We start from the raw sequence: 26553 nt of genomic DNA on the forward strand, positions 1-26553 counted from the left end.
ATTTAATTTCCAAATAGATCGTTAAGGTATAGTGGTTTCTTGAATGAACTTCCATCTTTAATTTTATGCAGTTTCCATTTCTATTTTTATTCAACATCTATTTTTATTAAATTTCCATCTCCATTCAATTTCTATTTTTATTTAATTTCCAAATAGATCGTTAAGGTGTTGTGGTTTCTTGAATGAACTTCCATTCTTAATTTTATGCAACTTCCATTTTTATTTTTATTCCACTTCCATTTTTATTCAATTTCCTTTTCTATTCAATTTCCTTTTTTATTTAATTTCCAAGTATATCGTTAAGGTATAGTGGTTTCTTGAATGAACTTCCATGTTTAATTTTATGCAGTTTCCATTTCTATTTTTATTCAACTTCTATTTTTATTCAATTTCCATCTCCACTCAATTTCCATTTTTATTTAATATCCAAATAGATCGTTAAGGTATAGTGGTTGCTTGAATTAACTTCCATTTTTAATTTTTTGCAACTTCCATTTGTATTTTTATTCAATTTCTTTTTCTATTCAACTTCATTTTTTATTTAATTTCCAAATAGATCGTTAAGTTATAGTGGTTTCTTGAACGAACTTCATTTTTAATTTTATGCAACTTCCACTTTTATTTTTATTCAACTTCGATTTTTATTCAATTTGCTTTTCTATTCAATTTCCTTTTTTTATTTAATTTCCAAATACATCGTTAAGGTGTAATGGTTTCTTGAATAGACTTGCATTTTTAATTTTATGCAACTTCTATTTTTTTTTATTCAACTCCATTTTTATTCAATTTCCTTTTCTATTCATTTTCCTTTTTTATTTAATTTCCAAATAGATCGTTATGGTATAGTGGTATCTTCAATGAACTTCCATATTTAATTTTATGCAACTTCCATTTTTCTTCAATTTCCTTTTCTATTCAATTTCCTTTTTTATTTAATTTCCAAATAGATCATTAAGGTATAGTTGTTTCTTGAATGAACTTCCATGTTTAATTTTATGCAGTTTCCATTTCTATTTTTATTTAACTTCTACTTTTATTCAATTTCCATCTCCATTCAATTTCCTTTTTTTATTTAATTTCCAAATAGATCGTCAAGGTGTAGTGGTTTTTTGAATGAACTTCCATTCTTAATTTTATGCAACTTCCATTTTTATTTTTATTCCATTTCCATTTTTATTCAATTTCCTTTTCTATTCAATTTCTTTTTTTATTTACTTTCCAAATAGATCGTTAAGGTATAGTGGTTTCTTGAATGAACTTTCATGTTTAATTTTATACAGTTTCCATTTTTATTTTTATTCAACTTCTATTTTTATTCAATTTCCATCTCCATTCAATTTCCTTTTTTATTTAAATTCCAACTAGATCGTTAAGGTGTAGTGCTTTCTTGAATGAACTTCCATTCTTAATTTTATGCAACTTCCATTTTTATTTTTATTCCACTTCCATTTTTATTCAATTTCCTTTTCTGTTCAATTTCTTTTTTTTCTTTAATATTCAAATTGATCGTTAAGGTATCGTGGTTTCTTGAATAGGCTTCTATTTTTAATTTTATGCAACTTCTATTTTTAATTTTATTCAACTTCCATTTTTATTCAATTTCCTTTTCTATTCAATTTCCTTTTTTATTTAATTTCCAAATAGATCGTTAAGGTATAGTTGTTTCTTGAATGAACTTCCATGTTTAATTTTATGCAGTTTCCATTTCTATTTTTATTTAACTTCTACTTTTATTCAATTTCCATCTCCATTCAATTTTCTTTTTTTATTTAATTTCCAAATAGATCGTCAAGGTGTAGTGGGTTTTTGAATGAACTTCCATTCTTAATTTTATGCAACTTCCATTTTTATTTTTATTCCACTTCCATTTTTTTTCAATTTCCTTTTCTGTTCAATTTCCTTTTTTATTTAATTTCCAAATAGATCGTTAACGTATAGTGGTTTCTTGAATGAACTTCAATGTTTAATTTTATGCAGTTTCCATTTCTATTTTTATTCAACATCTATTTTTATTCAATTTCCAACTCCATTCAATTTTCATTTTTATTTAATTTCCAAATAGATCGCTAAGGTATTGTGGTTTCTTCAATGAACTTCCATTCTTAATTTTATGCAACTTCCATTTTTATTTTTATTCCACTTCCATTTTTATTCAATTTCTTTTTCTATTCAATTTCCTTTTTTATTTAATTTCCAAATATATCGTTAAGGTATAGTGGTTTCTTGAATGAGCTTCCATGTTTAATTTTATGCAGTTTTCATTTCTATTTTTATTCAACTTCTATTTTTATTCAATTTCCATCTCCATTCAATTCCCATTTTTATTTAATTTCCAAATTGATTGTTAAGGTATAGTGGTTTCTTGAATGAACTTTCTGGTTTAATTTTATGCTGTTTCCATTTCTATTTTTATTCAATTTCCATCTCCATTCAATTTCCTTTTTTATTTAATTTCCAAATAGATCATTATGGTGTAGTGGTTTCTTGAATGAACTTCCATTTTTAATTTTATGCAACTTCCATTTTGATTTTTATTCCACTTCCACTTCCATTTTTATTCAATTTCCTTTTCTATTCAATTTCCTTTTTATTTAATTTCCAAATAGATCGTTAATGTCACTACCCCAAACTGCCCCTAGTAGTTTTGTGCCGTGATGGCCAGCAATCCGAGATTACCGAAGGCCAACTTTCAAAATTCACACACAATTAGAGTATAAATATATGGGGCTCACAAGTGTGGAAGCAATAATTTAAAATACAAGTGGTCCATAAGAGCTATGCGTACATCAATGAAATGTCAAACATCTTTACAAAACTTACAACTTAGATACAATAGAAATGAAATACAAAATACACCTTGACCAAAAGGCTTCTCAAGCCAACATATACAAAACGTAATGAAATACAAGCTAAGAAGCATGATCTTCAAGTTGCTACAAAAATATGAATCCAAGGAACATCGGCAATACATCCAAAAACACATCGGCAACACATCTAGGCCTCATCACCTTCTTGCTCATCACCTACATATATATAGAGAGGGTGAGCTTGAATACTCAGTGAATGTTACAAGTAATAAAGGGTTTGCATGTATGACATCCGAGATCTTTAACAAAATGACACATAATCATAGCTTATAGCAAAACGTGGGATAAATCAAATTCATCTAACGAATCTATCGAGCTTCATCAATCAAAGTCTTTCAAGGCTTCCAAGTTCAAGGGATGACATTAACAAGGGTTGTGCTACTAATGCTTATAGTCCCCTAGCACGTACGGACTTTCAAGATTGTGCTACTAATGCTTATAGTCCCCTAGCACGTACGGACTTTCAAGATTGTGCTACAAATGCTTATAGTCCCCTAGCACATACGGACTTTCAAGATTGTCAAAACCAAGGCTAGTACTTGATACACAAAATAGGGATAGTCATTCATGTTTAACAAATACTTTTCCAAAACAAGCAAGGCAAGGCTTTATCAAAACTTAATAACATAACTTTATTAAAAATACCACTCACCTAGTTTCTCAACGTCGGGGTCAAGCGGGAGTCCAAGTCCTACAAACACATGGCGAGGTCTATTGAATGTACTGACAAACAAGCTTTACATGAATGCAATGATCTCGGCATTTCTACAAAACTAAGTCAATCCCAAACAAAACACAGTTTCTCATCTCGGGAGAACATGCTTGGTACCAACCAGGCTATTGCCGAGGTCCCACACCTCCTTGCCGAGGTGTGGTCCCGGTGGTTACCCTCAAAGAAATGAAGTCGGGAAAATCTGGGTTTCCCTCTGCTGAAGAACATAAAACACATAAATGCTCAATCTTAACTTGTCATTACGAAATCTGGAACGTCATGCTATGAATTTAAAAACATGGACCTGGGTACCCATACTCGAAGATCTTATGAAAACAAACACAAAAGCATGGATCTTAATGCAACTTTCGGATCAAACAAGGCTTTTATTCAAGAACACATGAATACTACTTTCTCTTTCTAAAACCAAACTTTCAATCAATGCATGGCTCATGAAACATGCTAGATCATGCAATGCAGCTAGATGATTAATAAGAACAACAAGAATCTAACCTCAAAGCACGGATCTAACGGCTCAACACTAAGGATCAAGCTTGGAATCTACTTCTCTCTCTAAAGACTTCTTCTTCTTCTTCTAGAGCTTCTCTCTCCTCAAGAACAAAGACATATAGCAAAATGATACATTTCTAGGTCTGCTAGCTGACTTAACACTTAGCTGGGACACGTGGCGCTACCGGGTTGGTTCTCTTCAAAAAGGTGGCTGACAGACCAGACAGAAGCATGGCAAAAGAGTGTTTAACAAGCAAAGCGGCATGGGCACTCTGGCAAGATGCTGACATCGGGTGAAATCATCGGCTCCGGTAGGTAAGGTATCTATGACCTCGGCTAGGACGGAAAAACCTCGGCCCAACTGTGCCACACCTCGGCCTAAATGTGCCACACCTCGGTCTAGGTCGCACCAATCCAGGAATAAGATCACTTAGGTTCAAGGATAACATCTCGGCCTAGATGATGCACTTCTCGGCCTTGATGATACACCTCGGCCTAGAAAATGACATCTCGGCCAATATGCCAGGATGGAAGTAAAGGTAAACCAAAGTGGTTCCAAGATGGTTTTAGCTTTAAGGTGACTTCAGTTAGACTCACCAGGAGGAACAAGACTTAACAAGTGAATTCACATAAGCATAAACCAAGACAAGAATCTTATTCTAGATAAAACAAGCCGAGAAAATTCACTAATGCAAGCTTATCAAAACAAGATTATACAAATGCTCATGCTCGAGGCTAAGGTGGGTGAATGAGGGTCGCTACAGTCTACCCTCCTTAGAGAGGTTTGGTCCCCAAACTTAAGTTACCTTGCTCTACAAATAACTCCGGATAATGGATTTTCATTTCCTCTTCCTTCTCCCATTTGATCTTCACCATTGGTATCGATTTGTTTCTCAACTGTCTCTCTTGTCTGTCAATAATTCTCATCGGCTTTTCTTCGTACCCTAAATCTTCATTAACCACAATCTCAGAATAATCGATTACATGAAGTGGATCTCGGGTATATTTCCTCAGCATCGAAACATGAAACACATTGTGGACTTGGCTTAATTCTGGCGGTAGAGCAAGTCTGTAGGCAACGGGGTTGACCTTCTCAAGAATTTCAAATGGTCCAATATATCGGGGTGCTAGTTTACCCTTCTTCCCAAATCTTGAAACCCCTGTCATCGGCGAGATCTTCAAGAATACATGATCTCTAATCTCAAATTCTAACTCCCTCCTTCTCTGGTCGGCATAACTCTTTTTCCGGCTCTGTGCGGTTTTAATCCTCTGTCGAATGAGCTGTAACGCCCTCAAAATAATGACATTAAACCCATCAATAGAGACATACATTGATATATAAAAGTTCCACATTTCTTTCCATTCATCAAAGTTTCGTTACAAAAGTATTACATGTTAACGACAAAAGCAAATGCCCTAAAGGCTTACAGCTTTCCAAGTTAACACTTGGTTACAACAAAAGAGTACTAACTCAATTACACATTAAGCCCTTGGCTCGAATATACATGTAATATGTCAAAAGAGAAAAGACAACAAAAGTCTGCCCGCCTCTAGCCTCCCAAGCTAGGTTCTTGGAGGTGGCATGCTACCTGTACCTGAAAATGATATTCCCATATAGGGTGAGCCACAACCCAGTAGAAATACACTAAACCAGATATGAATAATGACAAAAAGATTAGCAGTTTGATAGATGGCCAACACTGACACTTTCTCTTATCACGCTTTACAACTTCATGACGTACAAGTCCATGTTACAATCCATTTTCCAATTCCTTTCAATTTTCAATTTGTAACCCTGGCTCAGAACCTGGCCACACAACTCATATGAGATAGTAACTCATATTAAACACTTTCCCATTTCATAATAGATAAGCATACTAGCTATATCATACACTAACAGATAAGCATACAAGCTATATCATCACTTGCATAGATATGCATAAGAGCACTATCACATTTCCAAAGACAAGCATATGAGCTATGTCAACACATCACTAGATAAGCATATGAGCTCTATCCATGGAGTCCATCCCCTATCTTCTCCCAAACAACATCCGGTTTAGAGGTCCATCCCCTATCATCCCCTAAACCGTGGAGTACATCCCCTATCTCCTCCAACACAACACAATGCATATAAACAATAATTATAAACATCATCAACCAATACATAACATTTAATGTATTCACTCAACCGTCATACTCAATGACACATTCCGGTGATTAGTTTTAGTTTGCCTAATCATCATACATTGTCTACAACAATCAAAATTATCCTCCACCGATAGCCCAAAGCAGTTATTTCTATACAGAATATAAATGCAACAAATGGATATAAAATCAACATTTTCAACTAGGTGAGCGATATAAAATCCAACTACACCCTTCAATCCCATACATTCCCAATCTCAACATTTCCAATTCAATTCCTCATTTCTCACAATTAATTTTACAAATTAATTAACCAATGTAATTAGGGTATTTTCCATAATTCACATTCAACCCTTAGGTTCCATTTTCATTAATGTTTTAACATTAATTCCATTTTTCCATGCCAAAAATGCATCTAGGCTTTTCTATAGTTAAAACCCCAACTTTGTAAATTTGCACAAAAGTCCCAAACTTTCACAAAATTACCAAACCAACTCCAACATCTCAAAATACTAAAATTTAAAGACAAAACCCATAGTAAGGAGTAGGTTATCCCTACCTCGAAGTTAGAGCTCGGATGGAGAAGAGACCAAAACCAAAGTGCTCCAAAAGCCAAGATTCTCGGATCAAAACGACGCCCTCGACGATCAACACAACTCTTACAAAGGCCGAATGAGAGGGGAACACTCTAACTAGATCAAACCCTAGAGAGAAGGGAGTTTCTAGAGAGAGGAGCTCTCAAAATGACTTTTTGGAAAGTAAGAGAGAGAGAAAGAATGGAAAAACTGATTTGAGAAGCCAAAACACGGAGCTTTAACCCAGTCGCCCCGCTCGAGCGTCAAACTCCCCGCTTGAGCGTCACTCACAGACTCCCGCTCGAGCGTCGGATACAGACTCCCAGAACTTTTACAGAACCAGGTCTCCGCTCGAGCATCAACCCTCCCCGCTCGAGCGTCACACACAACATCCCGCTTGAGCGTCAAAACTCCCGCTCAAGCTCACAACACTGTAGAGGAGATACTGGAAGATGGAAAACTACGTTCGAGCGTCGGAAACCCCGCTCGAGCAGACGGACAACAACGAAGGGCCCGCTCGAGCGTCAAAATCCCCGCTCGAGCGTGAAGGCCAAAATCAGGGCAACTACTGTAACGCCCTCAAAATTAACCCATTATATATATATTATTGACATGCATTATTTAAAGAAAACACTTTATTAATTCATTATAACATTCATCAGAGTCTTACTAAACAAAAGCATTACATGTAACATCAAATTAAATGCCCTACAGGCTTACATCTTTCCAAGCCAACACTTGGACACAAAAGTATGAGTTCTAACTCAAATACACATAAAGCCCTAGGCTTGAGTGTTTACATGTACTAACAATAAAAAAAAACAAATAACTAGAAATAGTCTTCAAAGTCCAAGTCCTTCCAAGCTAAGTCCTTGGAGGTAGCTTATCATCTGAACCTGAAATTGATGTTCCCATAAAGGGTGAGCCACAGCCCAGTAGAAATATACTAAACCACATATAAGCAATGAATAAAGCAATAGTATTCAACAGATGGTTAACCAAGATAATCAATTACTTCATTTTACAGTCTCATGACACTATTGTCTAAGACACGTTTTACTTCCCAACTTTATCAACATGGCTCAGAACCTGGCCAAACTTACCACAGTGAATTATATATATCATATTCACATTCCTCCAATATCAACAAACAAATGAGACTCAAGCTCAAATCAAAACACTTCATACTTCCAGATTGATACACATTTTAGTGCTGCATCAATAAAAACAGTTCTATATAAACAAGCACACATAAAAGTGATGCTAATGGAGTCCATCCCCTATCTCCTCCCAAACAAAAATCCGGTTTAGAGGTCCATCCCCTATCTTCCCCTAAACCGTGGAGTACATCCCCTATCTTCTCCCACACAAAACAATGTATGCAAATACAATGCTCAATCAATACACGTATTTTCGGTATTAATGCAATAGTCAAAATTAATGACTTAACCAATGTGATTAGTTTCAGTTATTCCTAATCCACATGCAATGTCTACAACAATCACGACTATCCTCCACCGATAGCCCAAAACAGTTATTTCTAGACTGGAAATAAACATATCAACAATTCAATGGGCGAGTGATTTACATTATCCAACTACACCATTTAAGCAATAAATTTCCCAATTTCATGAATTTAACCAAATTCCCCAATTCCCTTAAATTAATTATACAAATTAATTAATTTAAACAACTAGAGTTTTTCCCAAAATTATCAAAGTAACCCCAACTTATCAAAATACCAAAACTTAGAACAAAACTTATAAAATGGAGTAGGAAATCCCTACCTCGAAGAAAACAACCCAAATGGAGAAGACAGAGATGAATACCCAAATACCAATGTGCTCCAAATCGCCAAATGTTCAGATTAAATGAAAGCCCTCGACTCCCTCTATCTTTTTAATAAAGCAACTAGGGTAGAAACACACTCTAAACAGATCAAACCTAAGAGAGAAGGTGAGTAGGGAGAGAGAGAGGTTGGACCTAGGGTTTGGAATCAAAAAGAAGATGAAAAAGACTGATCAAAACCCGCTGCTGTGTATTTAAACCTGACAGGCTCGCTCGAGCGAAGACTTTGTCGCTCGAGCGACCAGACACAGAAAAACAACGCTCGAGCCAAGGAAGCCTTGCTCGAGCCAACAACCCAAAAGCTCGCTCGAGCGAAAGAAATCTTGCTCGAGCGAAGAACTCAAACCCTCAGGTCTGTAACCAGACACATGCTCGAGCGAAGGAACACTCGCTCGAGCGAAGAACGAACTAACTCGCTTGAGCGAAGAAAAGCTCGCTCGAGCCAAAAACCTCTGCTCTCAGGTCTGACTACAAAACGCAATCCTCGCTCGAACGAATTAAACCCTGGCTCGAGCGACGGACCAAAACAAAAAGCTCGCTCAAGCGAATAACTTCTCGCTCGAGCGAAGGGTCAAAATTCTGGGCAGCAACCCTTTGCTCCCAAGCTCAACCAACCTGCTACAACCTGCCCATCGCATTCCCCAACTCAGAAATAAGAAATCAAAGGACGGTAACAATCATAATACAATGGCAGGAGCTACGGAACCTAAGTCCGGATACAATAATCAAATGGGAAAAGACCGGGGTCGCTATAACTACTCTTGTTTTCTAAGTTCAACCAACCTGTTTCACATTCGCCCAATACAACCCAAGACTCGAATGCAAGGAGTAAAGGATATAAACAAGACATATACAACAACCAACTCCACGGAACCTAAGTCCGGATACAACAGTTAAAGAAAAGGGGAAACCGAGATCGCTATAACCTCCCCCCCTTAAAGAATTTCGTCCCCGAAATTAAACACAGGTTTTTAAAAAAAAATTAGGTTTTCTCCATGCCCAACAACATTACGACATAATATTAAACATTTCGACCCATTACCGGTCAATTCCATCTCTTTTCAAGAGGCATTTCACAACATATATTACAAGTGCATTATCAACATGCAATTTTCTTCCATTTCCAACCATTTTCAACATACATGGTTCACAGTTCATATCATAATCAATATACATGATAGAACTCCAATTCTACAATATAGCCAACATATGCAATATCATAATCAACTCCCATATCAGGGTAAGTTCTACAACATACTTCCATTAAACCAAAACATTACCAATGTTTTACAACTTAAGACATATATAAAGCTCTTAAGTCCAGCAATATTACAAAATCTAAATACAAGATTACTCATCAATAAACAAGTCCGGATATTTCTCGCGGACTTCCAACTCACGTTCCCAAGTGGCTTCCTCCACTCCGTGATGTTTCCACCAAACCTTTACTAAAGGGATGGTCTTGCCACGCAGGACTTGATCCCGCCTATCCAAGACCCGAACCGGTCTCTCCTCATACGAGGCATCCTCATCTACCTCCTAGTCGGTCCAATCTAACACATGGGATGGATCCGGCTCATACTTCCGAAGCATACTCACATGAAACACGTCATGAACCCCGGACAACTGTGGCGGCAACGCTAAACGATAAGCAACCTCGCCAATCCTATCAAGGATCTCAAAAGGCCCAATAAATCGAGGGGATAACTTCCCACTCTTCCCAAACCTCATCAACCCCCGCCTAGGTGATATCTTCAAAAAGACATGATCACCTATGTAACAACCCTCACCTTACTCTTGTCATACTTGCATACATTCATGCATGATCTTGCCTTGTTATGTTGATTTGAAGGTTTTGCCTTGCCTTGATTTGTTTAAGTATTTCTTGCGTGATTTTGTCCCTTGTTCGGTGTGTGTGGCCGAGGTCACCTTGAGCTTAGCTCGCCTTTGAACCTTTGTACTTAGAACTGTTTTAAGACCTTGGTCGATCCCCATCTTCACCTCGGGCTTATTGCCGAGATGTTTTGCGCATTAGTGAACCTTGTCCGCAGGCAGGTATGGCCTAGGCCGAGATGTGGCACACCCCGGCCAAGGTGTGGCACAGCTTAGTCAAGTGCCGTCCTCCCTAGCCGATGTCTTTGTTATCCTGTTGCCGGATCCTTGATTTGAGCCGATGTCATTACTTGCCGATGTGTCTTACCCAGCTTGCTGCATACGCTTTGTCAGAGACTTGTCTTATCTATCAATCACCTTTTTGAGTTGAGCCAACCCGGTAGCGCCACGTGTCCGAGCTGATTGTTAAGACAGCCGGCAGACCTAGAAACAAATCATTTTTTGTCTCAAATCTTTGCCTTTAGAGAGAGAAGCTCTTGAGAGGAAGAACAGAAGTTCTTGAGTGAGAGTAAGCCTTCCAAGCTTGATCTTCGTGGTTTGATCCGTTGGATTCGAGTTTTGAGGTTAGAATCTTGATCTCCTTTGATTGTTGTTATTGATCATCTAGCTGCATTGCATGATCGGACCCGTTTTGCATGTCATGCATTGCTTTGAAGTTGGTTTTGAAAAGAGAAAATGGTTTTCATATGTTCTTGAAGAAAAGTCACATTTTGATCCGAAAGTTTGGAACGAAGGCCATGTTTTTGTGTTTGTTCTTGCATGACCATCTTGTATGGGTACCCAGGTCCATGTTTTGAACTCTTGGCATGAAGCCTCAGATTTTGTAACAAGTTTTGATCTGGCATTTATCTTTCTCATGATCATGTCTATCATGTTCGTCATGTTCTTCAAAGGGAAACCCAGGTTTTCCCGACTTTGCTTTTGGTTGAGGCCATCGGGACTAGACCTCGGCAAGGAGGTGTGGGACCTCGGCAAAGACCTGGTTGGTACCCAGTCCGTTTTCATGAAAAGGGTACAATGTTTAAACCCTCAGCATGTTTTGCTTTGTTATTGACTTGGATCTGGTAAGGATGCCGAGATCATTTGCATATATATGAAGCTTGTTTTGAGAATGTGATTTGCCATGTGATTGTAGGACCTTGATCTTCGCTTTGAGCCTACATCCGAGGAAACCTATGTGAGTGGTATTTTTAATAAAGCTATGTTACACTTGTTTTGATAAATCTTGCTTTGTTTTGTTTTGACGAACGTATTTGCTAAGCATGAATGAATAGCTCTGTTTTGATGTATCAAGTATAAGCCTTGTTTTGATGTCACCTTTGAAAGTCCCTTGTGCTGGAGGACTCTAAACCTTCGCAGCACTGAGTATAAAAGGATACGGTCCTTCCTTGGAAAAGATTATCATGTTAAATCGGGCTACGGGCCTAAGTAACACAAGCTCTATCATGTTAAATCGGGCTACGGGCCTAAGTAACACAAGCTCTATCATGTTAAATCGGGGCTACGGGCCTAAGTAACACAAGTTCTATCATGTTAAATCGGGCTACGGGCCTAAGTAACACAAGACCATCGTGTTAAAAGGAGCTACGGGCTTAAGTAACACAAGTCCCTTGTGCTGGAGGACTATAAACTTTCGCAGTACCTTCGACTAATCGATTACGGATCGTACAGTTCTTGTTTTGCCACTGACGGTTTACCGCGTGGACTTGTTTGTTCGGAAAGCTTGACTTGTTTTGCCGATGTTAGTAAGCATCCCTTGGCACTTGTGATATTTGATTGATGAATACGGTTCATCCCTCATTTTGCCGATGTCAGTAAGCATCCCTTGACACTTGTAAGATTCAATTGATGAATACAGTTCATCCCTTGTCTTGATAAAGTTTGATGTGTTTTGTTTTTGAAAGACCCCGGCTTTATTCATGCAAAACCTTAATTATTAGTACCATTCACTGAGTATTCAGGCTCACCTTCTCTATATATATGTAGGTGATGAGCAGGACGTCGGCGACGCCTAGACTGTTTTGAAAGCTTGTTTTGGATCCGTGCTTATGTCGGCTTTATTTTGTATTCATGTCGGCAAATCTTGAAAATCATTCTTCTCGGCTTGTATTGACTGTATTTTGTATATGTCGGCTCGAGAAGCCTTTTGATCAAGATGTAACACATATTTTGCTTTGTTGTATTCAAGTTGTAAAAATGAATGACATTGCATTTGATCTATGCACAGCTCTTATGGACTACTCGTATTTTAGATTATTGTTTCCGCATTTGTGAGCCCCGTTTATTATACTCTGATTGTGTTAAGCTTTTTTGAAAGTTGGCCTTCGGTAATCTCGGATTACTGGCCATCACGACACCAAACAATCAGGGGGGGTTTGGGGTCGTGACAGAATGGTATCAGAGCATAAGTTCCTCGGTATACGTTAATCACACACTTTGAGTCCTAAAGAGCGTAGGAATTTCCCTTAGAAAGATGTTAGGGTTGCATCATGGTATTTGTTATTTGAACGAGGTGTGCATTGTCTTGATATACTTAATTGTTGCTTGCCTATGTGGTTATTTGCTTATTATTTTTAAAGTCATACTTTGCACGCTCATAGCATCATGAGGAGAGGTAGACCTCCAATTGGGCGGGATCAGCCCGAAGACAGAATGGACAGACTGGAAAGATTAGTTGAGGGTTTGGCCCGCGAGTTAAGGCAAACAAGATAGCAGTTTGCCAGTGCCACATCGACTCAGGCCGAGCAGACCAACGGCCGAAATGTAATTCCGCCTCCACCTCCTCCGATGCTGCAAGTTCCCCCGCAGCCAGCCTTGTATGGAGATGGCACGATAGCTTTGATCAGGGAGTTCAAGAAAATGAAACCATCGAGATTCTCTGGGGGTATAGAGCCGATGAAGGCTGAGGCATGGGTTTTAGAAATGGAAAAGTTGTTCGAGATCTTCCCTAGTACCGACGCTCAGAAAGTGACGTTGGCAGCATTCACATTAGATGATGACGCTCGCAGGTGGTGGATGATGGTTAGAGGGAGCAATCCAGATCTGACTTGGACTCGATTCTTAGAGTTGTTCTACAACAAACATTTTCCCTTAAGTGTTCGAAATCGGAAGGCTACCGAATTTCATACTTTGACGCAGGGCAACCGAACAGTGGCGGAATACGACCGCGCTTTTACTAAGTTGGCGAGGTTTGTGCCTCACATGGCCAACGATGAATACATGAAGGCCAGGAAGTTCGAGTGGGGGCTTCGTGGACCGATTCAAGACCGAGTTAATTTACACAATATGCCGACTTATGCCGAAGTGTTGGACAAGGCTATTCAGGCCGAAGCAAACTTGAATCAATACCAGAGCTCTGGAGAGAACCAGCGAAAAAGGCCGAACTATGACAATCGCCGAGGACAACTGGGCACCAAGAAGAGAACGAACATGGGCAGTACCGGTAACCTAAGACAGGAAGGTAGTGCTAAACCGATGTGTTCGGATTGTGGGAAGCAGCATTTCGGGATCTGTCGTCGGACGTCTGGAGCTTGTTATGAATGTGGTAAGATGGGCCATTATGTGAAAGATTGCCCTAAGGTAAAGGCTGATAACAACAAGAAAGGTGAGAGCACCTCGAGTTCCGCTCAGAAGGGTAATGCCGGAAAAGGGCAGATGAGACAAGGCAGAGTATTTGCGTTAGTACCAGGAGACACTCAGAATGCTGAGGCAGTGGTGTCAGGTATACTTCTAATTTGCTCCCAAGATGCCTATGTGTTGATTGATTCGGGTTCCACTCATTCGTTTATATCTACTAAGTTTGCTGAGAAAATTGATAGAGAATTAGAGCCTCTTGATTATGTATTATCTGTGTCTACTCCATCTGGGAGATCTATGATTGTTGCATCCATTTACAGAGCATGTGTTGTTGTGATTGAGAATGTTGAACTGTTAGTAGATTTAATGCCTCTGGACATGACTCATTTTGATGTTATACTGGGAATGGATTGGTTAGTCGCAAATCATGCGTCTATTAATTGTGTTTCAAAAAGTGTCACATTGAGACCCCCAAACCTAGCCGAGGTTATTTTCCAGGGTAAAGGGATAGTGCCCCCACCTTACTTGATTTCGTCCATTAAGGCCTATAAGTTAATTCAGAAGGGGTGCCGAGGCTACTTGTGTAGTATACTGAGTGATCAGAATGGAAATGTTAATTTAGCCGACATCCCAGTGGTTAACGAATTCCCCGACGTCTTCCCAGACGAATTGCCTGGCCACCTAACTGATAGAGAAATAGAGTTTACTGTCGACATCATGTCGGGAACACAGCCGATCTCCAAAACACCTTATAGGATGGCCCCAGCTGAACTTAGAGAATTGAAACTGCAACTACAAGAATTATTGGATAAGGGATTTATTAGGCCGAGCACTTCACCATGGGGAGCACCTGTTTTATTTGTTAAGAAAAAGGATGGCACACTCCGTCTTTGCATCGATTATAGAGAACTTAATAAGGTCACCATCAAGAACAAGTACCCATTACCTAGGATTGATGATCTGCTTGATCAACTACAAGGAGCACGAGTCTTTTCTAAGATTAACCTTAGGTCTGGTTACCATCAGCTTAAAGTTAAAGCCGAAGATGTTGAGAAGACCGCTTTTCGGACAAGATATGGCCACTACGAGTTTCTAGTAATGCCTTTTGGAGTGACCAATGCCCCTGCTGCATTTATGGATTTAATGAACAGAGTCTTCAAGCCATATTTGGATGAGTTTGTAGTTGTCTTCATTGATGATATATTGATCTATTCCAAGGGTAAAGCTCAACATGAAAATCATTTGAGACTCGCCTTACAGATTTTGAGGGACCGAAAATTGTATGCTAAGTTTAACAAGTGTGAGTTTTGGCTTTCTACTATCTCATTCTTGGGTCATGTGATTAATGAAGAGGGTATATCGGTTGATCCTAGCAAAGTTGAAGCCGTAGTAAATTGGCCGAGGCCGACTAATGTATCCGAAGCTCGTAGTTTTCTGGGTTTGGCAGGTTATTACAGGAAGTTTGTGAAAGATTTCTCAAAGATTGCAATTCCATTGACGCAACTGACTAAGAAGGGAACACTGTATGAATGGACTGAAGATCGGGAGTCAGCTTTCCAAGAACTGAAGACGAGGTTAGTTACAGCACCTGTACTCGCACTTTCATCAAGTAATGAAGAATTTCATATCTATAGTGATGCATCGCATAAGGGTTTGGGATGTGTGTTAATGCAAGGGGGTAAGGTTATAGCTTATGCATCTCGTCAGTTGAAACCTCATGAGAAAAACTATCCTACCCATGATTTAGAATTAGCAGCCGTGGTTTTTGCTTTGAAGATTTGGCGTCACTATTTGTATGGAGCTTCTTGTCAGATTTTTACAGATCATAAGAGTTTAAAGTACCTATTCACACAGAAGGAATTGAATTTGAGGCAGAGAAGGTGGCTTGAGTTGTTGAAGGACTATGATATGCAAATTCAATATCACCTCGGTAAAGCTAACAGTGTAGGCGACGCTTTGAGCAGGAAGTCAGATGGAAATTTGGCGTGTTTGACCATGATGACAGTGGAGCCGACTATTATTGATGAGGTAAAGACAAGACAGATGGAAGATAGCTTCTTCAAGAAAATAGCCGAGGAAATTGACACAAAGCCGAGATCAGGGTATACTATCGGAAATCAAGTACTCAAGTTTGAGGGAAGGTTATGTGTGGCCGACATCCCAGAGTTGAAAAGGAAAATTTTGCAGGAAGCTCACGGTTCTAAGTTTGCTGTTCATCCAGGGAGCACCAAAATGTATCAAGATGTGAAACAGACCTTCTGGTGGCCAAATATGAAAAGAGAGATAGCCGACTTCGTGTCCCAGTGTTTGCATTGTCAACAAGTGAAAGCAGAACATGAAAGACCGGCAGGACCTCTTCAACCTTTGCCGATTCCCGAGTGGAAGTGGGAGCACATCTCCATGGATTTTGTGATTGGGTTGCCGAAGACACCGAAAGGCATGGATTCGATTTGGGTTGTTGTTGATAGGTTAACTAAGTCAGTACACTTTCTACCTGTTAAGACTACCTTCAAAGCCGATCAACTTGCCTTGTTATATGTGAACGAGATTGTCAGACTTCATGGAGTGCCGATGTCGATTGTGTCAGACCGAGATCCTAAATTTGTTTCTAGATTTTGGCAGAGTCTACAGAGGGCTTTTGGAGCCGAGCTGAGATTTAGTACAGCTTTTCATCCCCAGACAGATGGACAGACAGAGAGGACAATTCAGACACTTGAAGATATGCTTAGACTTTGTGTATTGGACTTCCTAGGGAGTTGGGAAACACATTTGCCCTTAGTGGAATTCGCTTACAATAACAGTTATCAAGCTAGCATTGGCATGGCGCCGTATGAGGCCTTGTACGGAAGAAAATGTAGGTCGCCGATATGTTGGACCGAAGTCGGAGACAGAGCTCTTCTTGGTCCCGAATTGATTCAAGTGACAACGGAGAAGATTAAACTTATCCAATAGAGGATTAAAACTGCCCAGAGCCGACAAAAGAGCTACGCCGACCAGAGAAGGAATGATTTAGAATTCGAAGTTGGGAATCATGTATTCCTGAAGGTTTCACCAATGAAGGGAGTTTCTAGATTTGGAAAGAAAGGTAAATTGGCACCACGATATATTGGACCGTTTGAAATTCTTGCGAGAATTAACCCTGTTGCCTACAGACTTGCTTTGCCGCCAGATTTGAGCCAAGTCCACAATGTGTTTCATGTTTCGATGTTGAGGAAGTACATCCGAGATCCGCTGCATGTGATTGATCATTCCGAGATTACGGTTAATGAGGATTTGGGCTACGAGGAGAAGCCAATGAGGATTGTTGACAGACAAGTGAGGGAGTTGAGAAACAAATCGATACCAATGGTAAAGGTCGAATGGAAGGAGCATTATGGCACAGAAGACACGTGGGAAAAGGAAGAGGATGTGAGAATCCGTTATCCGGAGTTGTTCTTAGAGCAAGGTAATTTAAGTTTGGGGACCAAACTTCTTTAAGGGGGGTAGACTGTAACAACCCTCACCTTACTCTTGTCATACTTGCATACATTCATGCATGATCTTGCCTTGTTATGTTGATTTGAAGGTTTTGCCTTGCCTTGATTTGTTTAAGTATTTCTTGCGTGATTTTGTCCCTTGTTCGGTGTGTGTGGCCGAGGTCACCTTGAGCTTAGCTCGCCTTTGAACCTTTGTACTTAGAACTGTTTTAAGACCTTGGTCGATCCCCATCTTCACCTCGGGCTTATTGCCGAGATGTTTTGCGCATTAGTGAACCTTGTCCGCAGGCAGGTATGGCCTAGGCCGAGATGTGGCACACCCCGGCCAAGGTGTGGCACAGCTTAGTCAAGTGCCGTCCTCCCTAGCCGATGTCTTTGTTATCCTGTTGCCGGATCCTTGATTTGAGCCGATGTCATTACTTGCCGATGTGTCTTACCCAGCTTGCTGCATACGCTTTGTCAGAGACTTGTCTTATCTATCAATCACCTTTTTGAGTTGAGCCAACCCGGTAGCGCCACGTGTCCGAGCTGATTGTTAAGACAGCCGGCAGACCTAGAAACAAATCATTTTTTGTCTCAAATCTTTGCCTTTAGAGAGAGAAGCTCTTGAGAGGAAGAACAGAAGTTCTTGAGTGAGAGTAAGCCTTCCAAGCTTGATCTTCGTGGTTTGATCCGTTGGATTCGAGTTTTGAGGTTAGAATCTTGATCTCCTTTGATTGTTGTTATTGATCATCTAGCTGCATTGCATGATCGGACCCGTTTTGCATGTCATGCATTGCTTTGAAGTTGGTTTTGAAAAGAGAAAATGGTTTTCATATGTTCTTGAAGAAAAGTCACATTTTGATCCGAAAGTTTGGAACGAAGGCCATGTTTTTGTGTTTGTTCTTGCATGACCATCTTGTATGGGTACCCAGGTCCATGTTTTGAACTCTTGGCATGAAGCCTCAGATTTTGTAACAAGTTTTGATCTGGCATTTATCTTTCTCATGATCATGTCTATCATGTTCGTCATGTTCTTCAAAGGGAAACCCAGGTTTTCCCGACTTTGCTTTTGGTTGAGGCCATCGGGACTAGACCTCGGCAAGGAGGTGTGGGACCTCGGCAAAGACCTGGTTGGTACCCAGTCCGTTTTCATGAAAAGGGTACAATGTTTAAACCCTCAGCATGTTTTGCTTTGTTATTGACTTGGATCTGGTAAGGATGCCGAGATCATTTGCATATATATGAAGCTTGTTTTGAGAATGTGATTTGCCATGTGATTGTAGGACCTTGATCTTCGCTTTGAGCCTACATCCGAGGAAACCTATGTGAGTGGTATTTTTAATAAAGCTATGTTACACTTGTTTTGATAAATCTTGCTTTGTTTTGTTTTGACGAACGTATTTGCTAAGCATGAATGAATAGCTCTGTTTTGATGTATCAAGTATAAGCCTTGTTTTGATGTCACCTTTGAAAGTCCCTTGTGCTGGAGGACTCTAAACCTTCGCAGCACTGAGTATAAAAGGATACGGTCCTTCCTTGGAAAAGATTATCATGTTAAATCGGGCTACGGGCCTAAGTAACACAAGCCCTATCATGTTAAATCGGGCTACGGGCCTAAGTAACACAAGTTCTATCATGTTAAATCGGGCTACGACCCTAAGTAACACAAGACCATCGTGTTAAAAGGAGCTACGGGCTTAAGTAACACAAGTCCCTTGTGCTGGAGGACTATAAACTTTCGCAGTACCTTCGACTAATCGATTACGGATCGTACAGTTCTTGTTTTGCCACTGACGGTTTACCACGTGGACTTGTTTGTTCGGAAAGCTTGACTTGTTTTGCCGATGTTAGTAAGCATCCCTTGGCACTTGTGATATTTGATTGATGAATACAGTTCATCCCTTGTTTTGCCGATGTCAGTAAGCATCCCTTGACACTTGTAAAATTCAATTGATGAATACGGTTCATCCCTTGTCTTGATAAAGTTTGATGTGTTTTGTTTTCGAAAGACCCCGGCTTTATTCATGCAAAACCTTTATTATTAGTACCATTCACTGAGTATTCAGGCTCACCCTCTCTATATATATGTAGGTGATGAGCAGGACGTCGGCGGCGCCTAGACTGTTTTGAAAGCTTGTTTTGGATCCGTGCTTATGTCGGCTTTATTTTGTATTCATGTCGACAAATGTTGAAAATCATGCTTCTTGGCTTGTATTGACTGTATTTTGTATATGTCGGCTCGAGAAGCCTTTTGATCAAGATGTAACACATATTTTGCTTTGTTGTATTCAAGTTGTAAAAATGAATGACATTGCATTTGATCTATGCACAACTCTTATGGACTACTCGTATTTTAGATTATTGCTTCCGCATTTGTGAGCCCCGTTTATTATACTCTGATTGTGTTAAGCTTTTTTGAAAGTTGGCCTTCGGTAATCTCGGATTACTGGCCATCACGGCACCAAACTACCAGGGGCGGTTTGGGGTCGTGACAACCTATCTCAAACATCAAGGGTCTCCTCCTACGATCAGCGTAAGGTTTCTGATGACTCTGGGCTGTAACAAGCCTCCTACGGATAAGTTCAACTTTCTCCGTCGTCTCCCTAACCAACTCCGGACCCAACAAAGGTGCATCACCCACCTCGGCCCAACAAACTGGAGACCTATACGGTCGGCCATACAAGGCCTCAAACGGTGCCATACCGATACTAGACTGAAAGCTGTTGTTGTAGGCGAACTCCACCAATGGTAAGTGCCTCTCCCACGTCCCACTAAAGTCAAGGACACAACCCCGAAGCATATCCTCAAGGATCTGAATAGTACGCTCAGACTGCCCGTCAGTCTGAGGATGATAAGCCGTACTAAAGGTCAACTTAGTACCCAAGGCACTCTGCAAACTCTGCCACAACCTAGCAGTGAAACGAGGATCTCTATCTGAGACGATCGTCACTGGGGCCCCGTGCAACCTTACTACGTCCCGAATATACAAGTCGGCAAGATGATCTACTGAATCTCTCACGCGCATGGGAATAAAGTGCGCCGACTTAGTCAAATGGTCTACAACCACCCAAATAGCGTCACTACCACGCTGAGTCCTCGGAAGACCTACAACGAAGTCCATGGTGACATGCTCCCACTTCCACTCGGCAATAGGCAAGGGTTGCAACAAACCCGCTGGCCTCTGATGCTCGGCCTTCACTTGCTGACAAGTAAGGCACCTTGACACGAAAGCTGCCACATCCCTCTTCATACCTCGCCATCAAAACTGGCGACCCAAATCTCGATACATCTTAGTACCTCCCGGATGCACCGCAAGGCGCAAATGATGGAATCCTCAGAGTACTTCCTCTCGGCAAGACTCCGGCACAAATAAACGGTCTCTGTATCTCACACTCAAGTCGGGATACACCGTCAAACCCTTCTCAACCTTCCCACTGGAGATCTTCTCTCGGAGGGATTCTACCTCAAGGTCACCTCTCCGCGCCTCTAACACCCGTGTCACTAGTGTAGGCTGCGCAACTACAGAAAACAAGGCCGCAGCCTCAACAGATTCACCCAGAAGGAAATCAAACTCGCCAAGTGCACCCAACATTTCCCATTCCCGGATGGCTATACAAGCTACATCACTAATGGATTTTCTACTAAGGGCATCGGCCACAACATTGGCCTTTCCCGGGTGATAGTGCAACTCAAAGTCATAATCCTCAATGAACTCCATCCACCTCCTCTGCCTCAAATTTAAGTCTCTCTGCGTAAACAGATACTTCAAACTTTTATGGTCCGAGAACACCTCGAACCTCTCACCATAAAGGTAGTGCCTCCAGATTTTCAAGGCAAAGATCACTGCGGCTAACTCTAAGTCGTGTGTAGGATAATTCTTCTCGTGTATTTTCAACTGACGTGAGCCATACGCTACCACTTTCCCCTCTTGCATCAACACACAATCCAAACCCTCTCGTGAGGCATCACAATAAACCGCATAACCCAACCCTCTCTCCGGAATAATCAAAACCGGAGCGGTGGTCAATCTAATCTTCAACTCTTGGAATGACTTTTCACAAGTCTCACTCCACACATACTTGACCCCTTTCCGCATCAATCTAGTCAACGGTGAAGCTAGCTTAGAGAAATCTTTCACAAACCGATGGTAATACCCAGCTAATCCCAGAAAACTGCGGATCTCAAACACACTCTTAGGCTGTGCCCAATCTTGCACTGCCTCTACCTTGGACGCATCAACAGACACCCCTTCTCCGGATACTACATGGCCTAAGAACTTGACTTCTCCTAGCCAGAACTCACACTTCCCAAACTGGCGTACAGCCTATGGGCTCCAAGTAACTCAAGCACCACTCTCAAGTGTGCCTCGTGCTCCTCTTCTGAAGGTGAATAAATCAAGATGTCGTCCACGAAAACGACTACAAAACGATCCAAGAATTCCCGGAAGATCTGATTCATCAAGTCCATAAAGACTGCCGGTGCATTGGTAAGCCCAAATGGCATCACCAGAAACTCATAATGGCCATACCGCATATGGAATGACGTCTTCGGGATATCCTCCTCCCTGACCCTCAACTGGTGATAACCCAATCTCAAATCTATCTTAGAGAAACAACGGGAACCCTTCAACTGGTCAAACAAATCATCTGTACGGGGCATAAGGTACTTATTCTTGACCGTAGCCCTATTCAACTTCCGGTAGTCGATAAACAATCTCAAGGCACCATCTTTCTTCTTAGCAAAGAGGGCCGGTGCTCCCCATGGTGAAACACTAGGGCGAACAAAGCCCTTATCTAGCAACTCCTGGAGCTGAATCTTCAACTCACTCAACTCGGCTGGGGCAAAACGATAAGGTGCCATAGAAATCGGCGCCGTGCCAGGCACTAGATCAATAAAGAACTCTATCTCTCGGTGAGGTGGCAAACTAACAAGGTCCTCGGGAAAAACATCCGAGTACTCACAAACCACCCTCGGTAACACAATCTGGGTCTCATCACACTCACCACTCATGAAGCTAGCAAGTAGACCACTAAGCTCACTCCGCCCTCACGGATCATACATCGGTGGCAACACACTACCAACCCGATCCCCTAAGAAATGGAAACACTCCCCGCTCAAGGTACAAACTGTAACCCTCTGGTGGTAGCAATCAATAACAGCCCAGTATGACGATAGCCAATCCATACCTAAAATAACATCAAAGCCCTTCATGGGCATAACAACAAAGGGAAAAGGAAGCCTACGGTCGGCGACCTCAATATCACAACCTCTACATCCGTGTTTCAAAATCAACTCACCCCCAACAGGCGATACTATACAAATAGGAGATGCTAACAGTGCCAACTCCAACTCTAACACAGATGCAAATGCAGCAGATACAAAAGAATGGGACGCACCCGTATCAATCAATACACTAGCAACCGAGTTGCAAAACAAAAAGGTACCTGTCACTACTGATGGAGCTGGTACTAGGTCCTGCGCGGTAACAGCATACACGCGCCCTGTAGGCCCCTGGTCCACCTACTCACCCCTCGGAGCATACGACAGCTGCACTGACTGGGACGATGAAGCTCCCGGATTGGTCCTCGAGGCCTGCACAGACTGAGCTGGCTAAAATCCCTGCGTCTGTCTAGAACTAGACGCTCCTGAAGTGGCACTCAACTGTGGGCAGAACCTCTTCAGGTGCCCAGGTTGTCCGCACTGATAGCAAGATAAGGGCTGCCCTCTGCCCAAACCCTGACTCTGCAGTCTAGCTGAAGAAGAAGCAGCTCTCTGACCTCCGCCCTTCTGCGGGCAAACCAAAGACTTGTGACCCAGCTGACCACAAGTGTAGCAAGTCAAACCTCCCTGATTACCTCTCCCCGAGCCTGCACTCGGCATCGGAAAGGTCGATCTAGCAACTCCACCCTGAGACTGTTGAGGGTTATAACCCCTCTGTCTCCTGCCATCACCCTGACCCTCCTGGCCCCTCTTGGAGCCTCTATGTTTCTCCTCGTCCTCTTCCTGCATCATAAGCTCCATATGAGCTGCAGCATCCACTAAATGTCTATACTCTCGGATGTAAGACCCACCAACCCTCAACTTGAGGCCCCGCCTCAACTTCCGTTCAAACTCATAGCAACGGCATTCTTCGGACGCCACCAACTCAGGTGCAAACCTGGACAAACTAGTGAAAGTGGCCTCAAACTCTGCCACAGACATACCCTGCTGATTAAGCCGGCTAAACTGATCCCTCAGCTTCTCCCTAGCCACTGCAGATAAGAACCTCTCCTGGAAAGCATTTACAAACGCCTCCCATGTACCACCCACATGAGCCTTCTCGTACTTCCACCATTGACCCGCATCTCCCTTCAGCTGGAAGGATGCAAGGTCACTTTCAATGCTCCGTCCTCGATGCCAAGCATCTCGAACGTCTTACTCATTTGTTCTAACCACTCGTCAGCCTTCAGTGGTTCCTTCGGATCCCCAACAAACTCGTCCGGATTAGACCGGAAGAACTCCCTCTTCAAGAAAGAAGGCCCTGCCTCAGTTGCCTGATTCCCCGCTCTGAGAATACCCAAAGCCCCTGCTATCTCTCGTGCCAACGCACTCATAGCCTGCTGACCCGCTGGCTCGGCCACATTGGCCTGGCCAACTCCCTCCTGCACTGCCGGAATCTCATCCGGTAAAGGTACTTCCTGCCTCGCAGGTCTACCACGCCTAGCACCTCTTCCTCGTCCTGACATCCTAATGAAGATAATACAGAACGTTAGCACATTCACAAATGTGCCAAAACTAAACACTCACGTCCTAATGCATGGACAACTGAAATTCACTCCACGTAAGCACATAAACACATAAGCACTTACGAATTTCATCTCCGGATAATGATAGTCCCGAGGCGTTACTAGAGTTCCGGTTAGAAACGGCATTGATCAAGTGCCTTTCCAACAAGACTCCCAGAAACCCAAGGATCCAATCAACATCCTAGAAATTAAATCCCATACCCACACAAACACGTAAGCATGTTATCAATTTAAACACATAGCATGTGACACTACATCTAAGTCTCTATCAAGCGAGACAAACCCATTGTGATACTAATCACTTCCCACGTACCCAAAGTATTCGAGCCCGGTACGCTCTGATACCAAGTTGTAACGCCCTCAAAATAATGACATTAAACCCATCAATAGAGACATACATTGATATATAAAAGTTCAACATTTCTTTCCATTCATCAAAGTTTCGTTACAAAAGTATTACATGTTAACGACAAAAGCAAATGCCCTAAAGGCTTACAGCTTTCCAAGTTAACACTTGGTTACAACAAAAGAGTACTAACCCAATTACACATTAAGCCCTTGGCTCGAATATACATGTAATACATCAAAAGAGAAAAGACAACAAAAGTCTGCCCGCCTCTAGCCTCCCAAGCTAGGTTCTTGGAGGTGGCATGCTACCTGTACCTGAAAATGATATTCCCATATAGGGTGAGCCACAATCCAGTAGAAATACACTAAACCAGATATGAATAATGACAAAAAGATTAGCAGTTTGATAGATGGCCAACACTGACACTTTCTCTTATCACGCTTTACAACTTCATGACGTACAAGTCCATGTAACAATCCATTTTCCAATTCCTTTCAATTTTCAATTTGTAACCCTGGCTCAGAACCTGGCCACACAACTCATATGAGATAGTAACTCATATTAAACACTTTCCCATTTCATAATAGATAAGCATGCTAGCTATATCATACACTAACAGATAAGCATACAAGCTATATCATCACTTCCATAGATATGCGTACGAGCACTATCACACTTCCAAAGACAAGCATATGAGCTATGTCAACACATCACTAGATAAGCATATGAGCTCTATCTATGGAGTCCATCCCCTATCTTCTCCCAAACAACATCCGGTTTAGAGGTCTATCCCCTATCATCCCCTAAACCGTGGAGTACATCCCCTATCTCCTCCAACACAACACAATGCATATAAACAATAATTATACACATCATCAACCAATACATAACATTTAATGTATTCATTCAACCGTCATACTCAATGACACATTCCGGTAATTAGTTTTAGTTTGCCTAATCATCATGCATTGTCTACAACAATCAAAACTATCCTCCACCGATAGCCCAAAGCAGTTATTTCTATACAGAATATAAATGCAACAAATGGATATAAAATCAACATTTTCAACTAGGTGAGCGATATAAAATCCAACTACACCCTTCAATCCCATACATTCCCAATCTCAACATTTCCAATTCAATTCCTCATTTCTCACAATTAATTTTACAAATTAATTAACCAATGTAATTAGGGTATTTTCCATAATTCACATTCAACCCTTAGGTTCCATTTTCATTAATGTTTTAACATTAATTCCACTTTTCCATGCCAAAAATGCATCTAGGCTTTTCTATAGTTAAAACCCCAACTTTGTAAATTTGCACAAAAGTCCCAAACTTTCACAAAATTGCCAAACCAACTCCAACATCTCAAAATACTAAAATTTAAAGACAAAACCCATAGTAAGGAGTAGGTTATCCCTACCTCGAAGTTCACTACAAGAAAAAACACTTTTGGCGACTAAATTTTTAGTCGCCAAAAGTCCTCTTTTAGTCGCCAAATGTAGAATTTTCACTTTTCCCAACTAAATATTTTAGTCGCCGCTGTGGTCGCCAATACACGGTCGGCAATACCTTTGGCGACTAAAGATTAGTTAGTCGGCGATATACAGGTCTTCAGCGACTAAAGTTTTAGTCGCCAATAGTCGATTCCATTTGTGAAATTATACATTTAGCGACTAAAGTTTTAGTCGCCAATAGTGTTTTTTTTTTAATTATTTAGACAATTGGCGACTACTTTTTTCGTCGGCAATTGTCACTCTTTTTGGCGACCACAGTATTTTGTCGCCAAAAGCATTTTTCAAAAAAAAATAAAAATTTCCCACTGTGCC

Source organism: Camellia sinensis, unplaced genomic scaffold, assembly GCF_055761805.1.
Source record: "Camellia sinensis isolate YWXY unplaced genomic scaffold, ASM5576180v1 Unanchor2, whole genome shotgun sequence".
Taxonomy (NCBI): domain Eukaryota; kingdom Viridiplantae; phylum Streptophyta; class Magnoliopsida; order Ericales; family Theaceae; genus Camellia; species Camellia sinensis.